The 14,380-nt window shown below is 40.5% G+C and overlaps 1 long non-coding RNA gene across 4 annotated transcripts in view; it reads right to left on the bottom strand.

The window, feature by feature from the left end:
- Positions 1-14,380, bottom strand: part of LOC309804925 — a 65,398-nt gene that overhangs the window by 1,860 nt on the left and 49,158 nt on the right. For 2 of the 4 annotated variants that reach the window (XR_014294193.1, XR_014294194.1), the window contains exons 6-8: positions 8,585-8,735; positions 3,068-3,275; positions 217-304 (exon numbers count right to left, since the gene is read on the bottom strand). This is a non-coding gene — a long non-coding RNA (uncharacterized lncRNA). Of the gene's footprint in view, positions 1-115; positions 305-3,067; positions 3,276-8,584; positions 8,736-14,380 lie in introns of those variants that run through there. The other 2 variants (XR_014294191.1, XR_014294192.1) reach the window with 2 other exon arrangements.

Below are 14,380 nucleotides of genomic sequence, written 5' to 3'. Positions count from 1 at the left end.
TCACAAGGGTCCTTAAAGTGGAAGAGGGACTTGGGAGAGGGTCAGTCAGAGGGAAGTGTGAGGTACGGAAGGACAGTCAGAGACAGATGCAACATTGCTGGCGTTGGTTACTTACAGCAGATACAGGAAGAAAGTTACTGCAGGTTCAGGAAGGAGCCACAAGCCAAAGAATGTGGGCGGCCTCTGGAAGCTAGAAAAGGCGAGGGAACAGATTCTCCCCTAGAGCCTCCAGAGAGGAACGCGGCCCTGCCGACACTTTGATTTTAGCCCAGTGGAGCCCGTGTCAGACCTCTAGCCTACAAACCTGTAAGACAATAGATACGCTGTTTAAGTCGCTAAGTTTCTGGTAATGTGTTACAGCAGCAGTAGACAGCTAATATACTCAGGCTAACTAGCTTTTGGTCATCTTTATTCTGGAAATACTTTTTCAGTTTATTTTGGTAATCTTTATTTTGGAGGTACTTTGCTCGTCTGTTTTGAATTTCAACAAATATTGAATACAAAATAACCTTTAAAATCTTGGCTAATGATCTACTACTTCAAAGTTACACATCCCTTCTAAGAACGTCTTAACATGTTTGACGCTAACGTTTTCTCACATTTCTATATTTGACTGTAAATAAAAAAGAGGTATGTTAAATGCTGTGGTGTATGAAAATAACATTCAGATTCTTCTGTAATGGGGACGATCACCTGTATGTACTACATAAGCCAGTGCTGTGCCTGCGGTCATTTTGTTTTCTGGGTGAAGAGTTGGAGAGTAACGAGCTCGGATCCAGGGGCTTGCATTACCTTGACAGGCAGGCGGAGCAGGAGTTCTCACTAGAACTCTACAGCCCTTTCCTGCTTGGAGGCATCTATGGTTTTGCATCACCCCTGTCATTTAATTGACACTGTTGCAAGTTATCCCCTTGATGTGTTACTGTGACCAAGAAGAAATGAACTCTCCCCTCTGTGTTCACAAGCAGATATGATGACAGCCTGCAGCAGTTCTGCTGAGACTGATACACGTAGAATTGCTGCCCCGGACTCCTGGCTCCACCTGAGCCTGTCCAGGTATGTACCTGGCACGTGTGTGTTCCCACTGGCCTTGCATCTCCTTATCCAGTGCAATGATTTCCACATCAATCCAGGACTGAAAGGAAGAACTTTTTCACAGGGATGGGCAGCCTATAACTCTGTGACATATCAACCCGTGATGTTTATCCTTAACTGCGTTGGGGCGATGGGGCAGGGTGGGAAAAGAATTCTTTAAAAAAAGAGGGGCAAGACCAGATTGTGGAAAACATTTCGATTCAATGAAAGTAAAAAATAAAGATGACTTCTCAGTAGTTGCTGTGTTTTGGGAAAGCATCAAAACACAAGATTTTAAGGGAAGAGGTACTGGGTGTTTTTATGTTTTTAATTCAGTTGTATAATTGAATGTAACAAACTAATTAAAAGGAACTGCATATAAATTAGCACCACTTTTAAATGCCAACAATAAATTGGAAGTGAATTTCCTGTGTGATGCCAACATTTAATGTCTCTCTAACCTTATAGGGTTCAAATGATGAGAGGAACTTTAGCAAAGATGAAAACATATGCCCTTGTCCTTTTTTGATTTTAGAATAAGTTTCTCTCTTAAATTTTGGCCATGTGTGTCCACACTGAGGGGTTGTATGAATATTAGTACAAGACTGACTTTTTTATTGTGGTAAAATATACATAATATAAAATTTACCATTTTAACCATCTTTAAATGTTTAGTAGCATTAAGTACATTCACATTGTGGAACTATTATCACCATCCATCCTTAGAACTTTTATCTTCAAGACTGACTTTTTTGATAAGCAAGTTTAATTCCCCTGCTTGGTACCTGGATTTATTTTCCTTTTCACATTATCTTTCTATCGTGCCCTTCTAATCTATTTCCTCCAGCCTTAAAAGACCCTCAGTGTAAAATCCAACGTGAGGGAGGTTTAGGTGATCAAACGAGTCTTGCAAATTGTGTTTTGCTTTGTCTCCAAAGTAAAGAAATAACTACAGATGGCTTCTGGTTTCACCCTAGGAACACTATCATTTGAAAGGCCCCCAAGAAACTGTATTAGTTCAGGGCCACCTTAGTGACTTGAATTTCTTGGATGTGGGCCTTCACAGCCCTGAACCAAAGTCATTTCCACCCACGGGGGAGCCAGGGGAAAGCCCCAGGGCCTTCTCTGGTGTACGGGAGAGCCCAAGGCAGAGCTAGCATAGGTTCAGCCCAGCCTCCAGGAGAGAAGAGCAGCCCATATCAGGGGCATTCCTGTTAATTTTCCAGGGACTTTCTGCAAATGAATTTTGGATGGAAATATTTGTTTTTGTTATATATCAGATGATTTTCTCATATTTTAATGAGATCTAAGAAAGACCATTTTAATTCTGTCCAAGCAGGCCTTGGGGAGGAAAAAAAATATATCTACTTTATAAGTACTCTGAAAATGTTGGGAATCCACATTAAAGAAGGTATATGTTTTTTAACTGATAACTGACTTGATATGTGAAAACCTATACAAATAGGAATAAAGGAATGACTAATTCAGAATTAGTTCTCTTAAATATCAAGTTTCTAAAGCTGTGTGATTCTTTTTATAAGAATGTGTTTCACACTGCTTAAGACTAAGTAAATTGTTACCGTGTAAATTTTTAAAATATATATTTTTATAGATCTAAAACTTTAACGGTCTATTGGGTTGCTTGTCATAAGTTGAATATTGTTTCATTACCTTAGTATTGACTATACTTAGGTTTCTATACTTTTATACTATATAGTATAAAAGTATATAGACTATACTTTTCTCTATAGTCACTCAGTTTCCTTCAAGTCCTGTTTGTCACAGTGTTTGTTTTATAGTCAGACACAAAATTAAGTGGGTCCAAATGGTACAATCACTTCTATGTTATTTGCTGCAAACAGTTGAGTCGTCCGTCAATTCACGTTGGTTTTAATCCTGTCATACTCCTCTAGGCTAAGAAAATGAAAGCTTATCTGGACTACATTTATGCTTAATATCAACATGGTTTATAAGTGATAGAAAAACTACTCACATATTCAATCAGCCCTGGACCAGAAGGCTCTGTAGAACAGCCAGAAGTGCATGCCATATGTCTGCACTGGAAGGCCATAGAATGCGCTTTAGGAAACAAGAGCTCAGCGTGGAATGACTGTGATTCAAAGGCAGGGGGGATGCGTGGACCACATGTGGGACGTTCAAGTCATATTCCTATCCGGTGTCTCTGGAGAAAATACCACTCTCTGTTTAAAAAAAAAAACACACCAAAGTTCTGAATATAATTGATCCATTGGTCCTCATAGTCAACGTCATCAGGTCTCAGATTATTTAAGTCATTTTGCTGCCACCAGTGTCAGTCACTTGGAAAGTTTAGTCAAGACAATTTCCTAAAATTTTTTTAAATGCTCACTTTAAGTATTTTCAGCTTAGTCTAGATGGGTTGTAAAACCCATTTCTGTACAAGTAGTTTATTTAATAAGGAATGTGCCCTAAGAAGCATTCCTGAGGTACAGAAATACTTTTTCCATTGAAATAATATTCTTTGTTTACGAATAGGCTTTCTTATTTCTAACTTATAAAACCTCAGACGGAACATCTGGACAGAACCATACAGAGGATGGTAGTTAAAACTATCAGCATAGCATTTTACTATTCTGTTTTACTCATCCTCGAGTTTGAAAAGGTGGGGTGAAGGTCAAATCAGTAATGCTAGAAGGCTTCATGGACAACGTATGACTTTACTCCATTGCTCCTTACCATACATCAACACCTTTACAAGGACAAACATGAAGGCCTGAGACTTTCCTGGCCCCATGTCTTTTTATCACTGTCATCCCCAAAGACAGAATCTGGGAAACAACTTGGGATCTACTTCATGTAAATTCAAGTCTCAGCTTTTGTCCACTGCTCAGTGTGTGCATGGACTTCCTTTGGGTGCTGGCTTCTCTGTTGTCATGAGCTTCATGGGAAGGACCCCAGGGCTAGGTGATGAGAAGCAGCTGGTGTAAACTGACAGTGGGGGTGAAGACCTGAAAAGTTGCGTGAATGTTCTGGAACTTTCCGTATGTGATTCCAAGTAGACACATTTATGACTCCCTTAAATAAAAAAGGAGCAGAGATGAGGTGATACCTGGTGAAAATGATGTTTATTATAAAATATTCGTATCATTATAGCTAAATAGGAAAGATAACTATATGTTTATATCTCTCTTATCAGAAGCTACCCTTAGCTATAATTAAGCATGCTGGATCGATTAAAAGAAAAACTCAGCACTGGTGTATATTTGATCTATGTTTAAATTCATTAGTCAGAAAGTGGTAAATGAGAAATTAATTTTTCCACTTGGTTTATATTTCACAAGATAAGAGTGGACACTTCAGTCTGCTTGTGAGGCCAGTTGTATTACTGGTTTCATTTTCAGCTGTCCCTCCTGTGTGTCTTTCTAGGTGCTAGCAGACTGGAAGACACTCCATGTACTGTACAGGAAAAGGGAATGTCACATGATTCTCTTTTTAAAGCAGAAAGTAAAGTGGCTTTTTCCCTTTGAAAATTGTAACAGAACAGTGCTTATAAAACTATCTGTGGTGAATCTGTGGTGATGGACCCGTTCTTAAAATTTCCAATTCTTTGCAGACTGGCACTTTTGTAAAATTAAATTAAAATGTTGCACTGAGATCAAATTGCTATAAAAGTTTCTAAACACTTGCTCTCAGTTTCTGTACACATTCTTGCAGATGCGCAGAGAAGAGTTTGCTGTGTGGCACTGGTCTGTAGAGCACGCTTTAGCAGCAGTGAAACATGTGTTTCAGGCAAGGGTCAATAGCTTCTGATATTTATCTGGGAGTTTGGGAGTTTGCCCAGAATGGGAGGGCAGTGCTTTTGTTTTGTTGTTTTGCTATTGGTCCAACTTTTGTGTAGAGTTGTCCAGTACGTGCCTTGCTCAGGGCACCTGACTGAGGAGGTGCATGGGGGCTGGGATCTCTCCTCTGAGTCATACCCTCTGCTTGGCAGAGGTCCTTGGATCAGCCATCAGATAGTCCCAGTTACATTTGCTACTTTTTTGAGAAGGCTTCCATAGGTTTCTACATTCTCTTAGTTGAAATCAGCCAGAACCTCCTTTTGATTTCAGTTCATTATGGTTAACAAAAATCTTCATCACATTTCTTTCTTTACTGGATTTCAAGCTCCTGTGGGAAGGAGTGTGGGTCTTATATGTGACTAGAACAGTGCTCATACTAATATCAAATGAATTCCGAATCGCAGGTTGATAGTGAAAGCCACACTCAGCTGTTAACCTTCTTGAAGAAGCAAAGAATCTCATAGTGTGATGATTTTTTTCCTTCTTTTTTTATTGATCCAGGACTTGAAGAGACCAAGTTTTTAGATGTAGTCCTGGGGAGAGAAGCTTCCTGAAGTTAATGATACCCCGTATTCATCCGGTCAGAGAGACCTATGGAATGGCCACAATAGACGTAAGAGGTCAAACCAAGTATTGTTAACATTTTATCTTTAGTGAGGTTAAAATTAACCAAGGACATTGAGTTCACTGAGAAACAGGTTCTTAAACAAATATAGCTCATGAAAAGACCTTGCTTATTGGGGTCACGGACTCCTAACAATGAACAGAACCTTAATATGTCTGGGGAATGCCATGTGGTACTGCTGGTGGAAGAGGCCTGACCCCAGCCTGGACTCTGCAGAGCCTCCTGGCAGGTTGCAGGGAGGGGACAGTGGCGTAGGGTGAGGCTGGTGTGGCAAACAGGGAAGCAGAGGCATAGCAGCCTGAGACCACCTCAGGTATTTATCAAAGTCAGAAGCAGGACGCAACCCTTGGCGTACACAACTGACATCAGGAAAAATGAAGGCCTGGAAACTTACCACCAACACAGAGGAAATAATGTTTGGTGGCAAATGGGACAGGAGAGAGTTCTTAAACAAAGGTGGCTTGTAACGGTCTCTTCTCACCAGACACATCCATCACGCCTTGGTCCTGCGGGTCTTCACGCATCTGACAGGCACACTGTGTTTGACCCTCACAGGCCTTGTCGATGGTGGCCTGAAGAGGGGGCACGGGCTCAATGTCTGTAATAAGGGCGAGTTTTGAGCAAATCCATGAATTCCAGTTCTGTGTGGGATTTTAGTGTCAATGACAAATGTTTATGAGCCTAAGTTGCTGTTTTATGATTAATATGAAGTACTGCCTGAGCCTAAAAGACAGTCTTGCCAGAAACGCAAGAAGTATGTTTCTAACATATTTTGGGTTCTGTTCAAGCAGTTAGGTTGTGAGGATAGAAAACCACTAAAGTCAGTTCCATACGGAGAATCCCACAGGCCGACAGGGCAGGAAGTACAGCCCGTCCTCCTGGAAGGCACCTGGGACCTAGAGAGCCAAGAAGTAAAGCTTCCAGCAGCATCTCTCACAATCCACAGAGAGATGGTCTCATCGCTCAAGATTTCCCCGCCTCATTCACTCTGTACATGATCTCTCTCTCCTTCCTTTCCTCTCTTGGTCTCTCTCCACCTCCATCTCCCACTCTTCATCCTCCGGGCACACAAGGGTGCTCCTGCCACTGAAGGAAGCTGCATCTTAGTTCACCAGTCCGAAATCCTGAGAAGTAGAATCTGATTGGCTCAGCCGACCTACGGTCCTTGAACCACGTGCACAACTTTATCCAATCATCCGTGGCCAGGGCATGGGGCCCGGGCGCCTGCAGCACAAAGTTTCTGGGAAGCAGGTGTGTTCAGGGCGTGCCTCAAACCATATCAAATACACGTGGAGTTTTCACAGGTCAGGTGCACACACGAGTGACCTTCAGCGAAGGAAGAAGAATCAGCGTAGTTCAGAGCGCCTCGTCATTAAGGTTGGTGATCATCCAGTCAGCATCTTTGCCGATGGAAATGTTAACGAGCTCATCAGAGAAGAACAAAGACAAATGCAGATGACATCAAAGCCTTAGGGTAAGAGTCACACAAGTTTGCCCTCATGAGACAGTTTTCTTAGTGGTTGGAGGGAAGACAGGAAGAAAAAGAGTTACAGGTGTCCAGAGGAATTCCCTTCGTGTGCAGGTTTATTGCTGTTGATCTGCTTAAATAGCCTAAAACACACACACGTGCTGTTTTTAAAATGCAGACCGAAGTCCTGCGAGCTTTCCTGCAGCTTTTTGATGGAAAGGGGATTTACAGTTCTGTCCTCTAAACCTCAACTACGTGTGTTTGCAGCCCCATTTTTGGCCTGCGCTTGGCTAGCTCTGTAAAGTGCTCTGGCTCCAGTACTTGCGCTTCATGTTGCAAAGGGTAAATTTGGCATTGTCTGCGTCCTCCAAGTTCCATGACGACTTCCTTAAATTGTTGTTCTCTTTGTGCCCTGGGTAGAAAATTCTTACCGACAGGGGAGATTGGCTCCTGCACTCTTAAGCCTAAGCACCAAGGTTGTCTGGAACCTTATGCACAGAATTCCCAACAGCTCTATCACAGGTTAGTTTAATGTTTACTGTAATGAGGTATTGTTTTCCCTATGCCTCTTATTCCTTCTACAGGATATTATATGTGTTAAGACACAGCCTGGAGCCAGGGAACAGATCAGAGAGCCCAGACCCTTAGAAGGGTAAACCTGCTGGTTGTTCTCATCTGTCAGATTACGTTTGTGGCTTTCTAGACACGAAGTAAATAAAGACAACGGGAAACCTTTGGAGAGCCTCATGGTGGATATCAGGAAAGACCGTTTGGTGTCGTAAAGGAATGTTCACTAAATCTATTCCTGGGCCAACTTGTGTTGGGGACATTAAAATTACCAACATTTCAAAGGTTAACAATGCAACTAAACTAAGCCAATGTAAGTTTAGGCTTAAACATACAGAGAAGAGGAACTATTTCCCACAAGCTAATGGTCGGCAAGACCTAATGGAATGAGTGTGTTGAACAATGCTGTAAAAATCACATAACAAAAGCAGTCAGACTTAAAGCTTCATTTTAATAACCTCAGACACCAGGTTGAATATCCATGTGGGAAGAAGCAAACACCTTATAAAATAGATATTGTTGGTGCTAAACCTATACTTACCCCAGCTCAGGGAAAAAGAAGTAAATAGATATGGTGGAATGATTTCAAATGGTTCCAAGCCATCTCCCTTACTTTACTCTTAAACCATCCCCAGATAATGAGATTTTCAAAGTCAGTTATTGTGTTGAACAAAGGACAGTGATGAAAAATAGTAACCAAAGTCATTTTCAAATGAGTGAAACAAGATATGCTTCTTCAAATATGAAGAAATCTCTCAACATAAAACCATTTAACAACTTTTATGAAGTTTAGGAATTAAGCAAAGACGTGGTAAAGGACAACTGCTTCAAAATTGTAGCAATGCCTCAAAGTTCCTATTTGTAGGCTGATGGTCATAAGGAGATGCATTAGGACCTCGTAGATTAATGCAATCTTCAGTGCCATTTAATCCTAACAGGGACCAGAAAGTTTAGCATTATCTATGTAGCAGGCCAGAAAGCTGCCAAGTCCTTGTATACAGAGAGAATCAAATATCACACTGAATTACTGACCTGGTAATTAATGATCCACTATCCGCCAGCCACTTTTCTTTACAGGAACATTCTAACTGTTTCTCAGCATCCAGCCATACGTTTGGTCCCTCTATGCAACTGCAGGCAACCTCAGTTCCATGTTCCCCCACAGCAACTCTTTGGTCTCAAGCTGTACCATGTGGAGAGAGGATTTTATAAATCTCTTGCCAAGGTTCTTTTAGGTCAAGGTCAAGCCACGGATCTTTTCACATTATGCCTTCAAGAGACCAGCAGCCAAAGTGACTGTTCAAGAGACCCAGAGGGTCACACCTTAGTAGTAGAGCTAAACTAGCCCAGAATAGAGACTACTCCAGATATACCCTTAAACACTTAAAAAGAAGCCATGAAAGGATCAAACCAATCTGATCTTCCAGGACTTTAACTAGCTTCCAGAACAAAACCAACATTCTTTAAAGGAGGATAGCTAAGTTCAGATACTCAATGACCTAACAACTCCATGTTCAGGATCCAAAAAAAATTACTAGACATGCCAAGAATCAGGAAATATGACCCATAACCAGGAGGAGAAAAAGAGTCAATAGAAAAAGACCCACCAATGACAGAGATGGTGGAATTAATATTCAAAGACAATGAAATAGCTATTACAAACATGCTCAACATGTTTAAGGATCCTTAAATAATATGAATATAATCAGGAGAGAGAGTGAAGACATAAAAAACCAATTGGAACTTCTAGAGATGAAAATTAAGATATCTGAAGTGAAAAAATACACTGGGTGGGACTAACTGCAGCTTAGACGTGGAAAAAGACCAGTGAACCTGAAGATGTAGCAGTACAAACTATTCAATCTGAAACATTAACTAACTAACTAAATAAGCCAGGCCTCAATGACCTGGGGATAATATAGAGTGGTTCATTATATGTTTGATTGGAGTCCCAGAAAAGTGTGTGTTGGCAGGAGGAGAGGAGAGGGAGACAGAAAGATATTTGAAGAAATAATGGCTGAAAAACTTCCAAATTTAATAGAAACTATGAACCCACAGATCTAAGAACCTTAAGGAACCTGAAGTAGCATAAACACACACACACACACAATAACATCAAAGCACATCAAAATCAAATTTCTGAAAGACAGTGATAAAGAGAAAATCTTAAAATCAGCCAGAGGAAAAAGGCACATGGTGTACAGAGGAATAAGGATAAGAATGAGAGCAGATTTCAGAAATGATGCAAGTCAGAAGACAATGGACATCTTTAAATTGTAGAATGAAAAAAAAATACTGTCAACATAGAATTCTATATCCAGCAAAAATCTTCTTTAAAAATTTTACCTTAAGGTGAAATAAAGACTTATTAAGACAAACAAAAGCTGAGAGGCTTTGCCATTTAACATCAGTGTAAGTATTGTTAGATGAAGTTCTTTAGATAGAAGAAAAATAAAACCAGATGGAAACTTGGATCTAACAAAGGAATAAGGAGTACAAGAAATTGTAAATATGTGGGTAAATATGAAAGTATTTTTTCATTTTTAAATCTCTTCTATGACTAACTATATAAAGCAAAAATAAACATGTTGTGTTCATAACTTATGCAGAAATAAAATGTATGACAACAATAGGATAGAAGGGGAAAATGGAAGTATATTGTTACAAGGTTATTATACAAGATTCAAACATTATTAATTAACGTATACTTGGTAAGTTGAGGATATATATTATAAACATTAGCACAACCACTAAAAGCTAAAAGGAAGAGGTATAGCTAAGAAACCAATAGCAGGAAATAAGGGTAAAAAATGAACAGAGAACAGATGGGATAAATAGGGAACAAACATCCAGATGGTAGATTTAATCACAACCATTCCATGTAAATGGTACAAACACTCGAAATAAAAAGAATGAATTAGATCCAGCTGACTGGAGGGAATTCCTGATGCCCTGTGAAGTGGAAAAAGCAACATATAGAGTTGCTGTTAGTATTTGTTTATCTATGGGTAGTAGGAGGGAGAGGTGAGGGAAAAACAAAAGGAGACTGACAAAATGGAAACATATGATGATAAAATAACAAGAAGTGTTAAATATAATCTATGACAGTGTTGTTGATAATAAAAATGTGTTCTGAACATAGACCAAGATTAGAAGATGACATGAACATGTGAAAACACTGAATTGACCTAGGATGTGATTGTGGTTAATTTTATTCTTAGATTCTTGACCTTCCGTATAGCTTTTATAACAAAATATTGAAATTTAAAAATAAATGTATGAGGTTTGAAGATACAGAAAATCATGACCCAAATTCCCTTTATAGTGAGTGGTTCTTTGACTCTCTAGTTTCGTGGAAGGAAAATGAAGACCTTTTGTGCAATAATTCTCCCAAGATAGTTCCAGCCCTGTAAATGCTTTAGCATCTTATCTGGTATTAGCACAGGGCACTGGCTGTTGTTGTAGGTAGTCATATAACATGGCAAGAAACTCCACCTGAAGTGAGAGTTGGTCAGAGTTCTTTGGTTGCAGGTAGCAGGAACCGACTTTGGCTGACTTAAGGGAGAGAAAATCATTGGGAAGACCAGAAAATTAGTCTTGGAATTGAGGCAGCTCCAGAAGGAGGAAGCAGGAATTCCAGGGATGGTCCATAGCAGCAGCAGTCTGGTTGGGTTGCTTCCACTGGAACTAGTGAATTCCAGTCTTACTTCAAACTTACATCACTGGCTCAAGTGTCAAAGTCCCAGAAAAAAGCACTGGACTCATCATGTGCTCACTCTCTAGATACACTAGGACCTACTAGGAGGTGCTCAGGACCCCTTAGGGTCTTGGTAGCAGGAGGGCTGCTTCCTGTAATCACAGTTCTACCAAAGTCACATGCACATAGAGAGGGAAGGCTGTTTCCCCAAAAGAATTCAGGGTGTTCTAAGGAAGGGCTCATGGACACTGGGTGACCAAAACACCTTTCTTGGTACTGGAAAAAGGAAGAGGAATCATGGAAAATTTTTCACAGGGTTGAGCGTCATACCAAGAATGTGGAGTCTACCTGCAACACAAGATCCCCCTGCATTCCTGAGTCTGGGGTCCAAACTGAGGAGGGCAAGGTTTGCAAATGCTTTTGTGCTACAAATCTGTGGGAATTGAATTTATGATCCAAAGCCCAATATAATAGACATGATAAGGCTTGCCTTTAGCCTGAAGGAATTTGATACAGTGGTTTGTGTTGGTGACTTATTTATAAATATTATACGAATTTTTTCAATATAAATTTGTTTCAGTCTCTCATCTCAAGTGCTCCCATAAATATGTATTAATTATTATGGGTTGGGTTTTTTTTCTGATGGGGCTTTAAAACTGACCAGAAAGAAACCACATTAATACATTTGGGAAAAAGATATTCTAAATATAATAATGTTGCTGGGTGATATGAAATGATATGGCATGTTTAAATTAAACCTTGAAGAAGAGTATAGACAGGTGGGCAAGTCAGGAAAATCATTAAGGAAACGAAGCAAACTTGAAATTCTGTGCCCCACAAAAGAATAGCCATCTTGCAGATGGGCTTATAGTTGAAGAAAGCAATAAATAATCACTGAAGGAGAAAGTAAGGGTTAAATAAAGAATAAATGAAATGGAGATGGGAAGTGTTTGCTTTTGAAAACATTTGGACTCAAGATCCATTCCCAGCTTCTCAGAATGATAGGGGCTCCTGTGTGTGCCTGCTCAGGGTGATGCTCTTCCTTTTCTTCAGAAACAGAAGTACTATTTATGACGTTTGTGTTAAGAAATTCCAGGGCTCCTACGGAAATGTACTCTGACCTCTTACACAACATTTTTACTTAAGCCAGAGCAAAGGAAATAATGGACGTTGAGAGATCAAATGGCTGCCTTCCACTCTGTTCCCTTTAAAAATCAATAATTTTTATGTACTTCTTTTTCTTCTTAAGGAAGCAGCATCTGGCTTCATGGAATTTGGCAGAGTTAAGCATCCTGTTCTAGTTATGTTGATTTTTAAATACAAATAGGATTGGTAAATGGCAACTAAAGTTGAACCATGTGAGTAAGAATGAGAATAATGAAAGCCAGTGAGACTGAACCATACATTTTTAGTTAGGTCTTTGTAGGTCATCTTTTGCCTCTCCCACCCACAGTCATATGATGAAAACATGATGTCACATGATTTGACACAATTTTTCTGTTCAAACATTTGTGGGAACTTTCTATATAATTTCTTATTTCGAAGTGCTATTTTTTACACAATCCTTTTATAACAGTGTTGTATGAGGTTAGAATTAACATCTACCATACAGATAAAGTCTGTTATGACAGGACTGATCACATGGAAATATGTATAGGGGACATGTAGCTGCAATTATGTGCTGAAGTTCATCTTTGGACTAAATTTAGAAAGGTGAAGGATTGGATACATAGCTTTTAATCCTTTCCTCATCTTTAGGAAGTGGGCCCATTTCTAGGCCAGGGCCAGGATTGTGTCTTAGAAATTTGTGCCCATGTGAAGCATGGTTAAGAAGATGATTTTTACCATGAAGGCTCTTAACAGAATTAATCTTAAGCCTGAGTATGACCCAGACACTAGTCTGGGCTTCTAGTGTCACAGGATATTACGTGCGCCCACAATAAAATAAATTGCTCAATAATGCAATGGGGTGATTTGCTCAAAAATTCAGTAATAAAAACCTTTCATGAATACAAGTCATATGACTTATTTCAGAAATATTGTCTTAGTTTATCATGCATGTATAATTATTCACAAGGTTTAGATAAGAAAATGAAGCTAATAGAGGCAAGTGACTTGTCTAAGAACTCATGCTGAGTGCCTGGCACACAACGATATATTTTGCTAAGTGGATTAATGAAGTATTGCAGCAGATCCTTTGTCTTCTGGTCAACTGCTTACGAAATGTACAAATGAAGACCAGCATAGCTGTCATAATATACAGCAGTGTTGAAAAAAAGCAAAGCATAATAGAAATGTCACTTTTAGAAAACTTTTGCAGGACTTTGGTAGCCTTTCGGAAGCTAGTTTTGAAAAGATGGCAGGCAAGGGAGCTGTCCTTGGTGCTGAACCTTCCATGAGGGGAACAGGTCAGAGGATGGCCTTAACAAGTTTTCCTACATAATTTCTTCTGGGCTTCTATTACCAATGACAATACTATCAATAAAAAATTATATTTCTAGGAGAAGCAGAAGATGGCGGAAGAGTAAGATGTGGAGATCACCTTCCTCCCCACAGATACACCAGAAATACATTTACACGTGGAACAGCTCCTAGAGAGCACCTACTGAACGCTGGCAGAAGACCTCAGACCATCCAAAAGGCAAGAAAGTCCCCATGTACCTGGGTAGGGCAAAAGAAAAAAGAATAAACAGAGACAAAAGAATAGGGACAGGACCTGCACCTCTGGGACGGAGCCGTGAAGGAGGAAAGGTTTCCACACACTAGAAGCCCCTTCACTGGCGGAGACTGCGGGTGGCGGAGGGGGGAGCTTCGGAGCCGCGGAGGAGAGCGGAGCAACAGGGGTGTGGAGGGCAAAGCGGAGAGATTCCGGCACAGAGGATCGGTGCCCTCAGGCACACACCAGCCCGAGAGGCTCGTCTGTTCACCCGCCGGGGCGGGCGGGTCTGGGAGCTGAGGCTCGGGTTTTGGGTTTCAGTCGGAGCGCAGGGAGAGGACTGGGGTTGGCGGCGTGAACACAGCCTGCAGGGGCTAGTGCACCACAGCTGGCCGGGAGGGAGTCCGGGAAAAAGTCTGGAGCTGACGAAGAGGCAAGAGACTCTTTCTTTCTTCCCTCTTTGTTTCCTGGTGCT

The sequence above is a fragment of the Mesoplodon mirus genome (assembly GCF_964341445.2).
Source record: "Mesoplodon mirus genome assembly, chromosome: 5".
NCBI classification, from domain to species: Eukaryota; Metazoa; Chordata; class Mammalia; order Artiodactyla; family Ziphiidae; genus Mesoplodon; species Mesoplodon mirus.
This window is presented reverse-complemented; position numbering and strand designations above follow the sequence as displayed.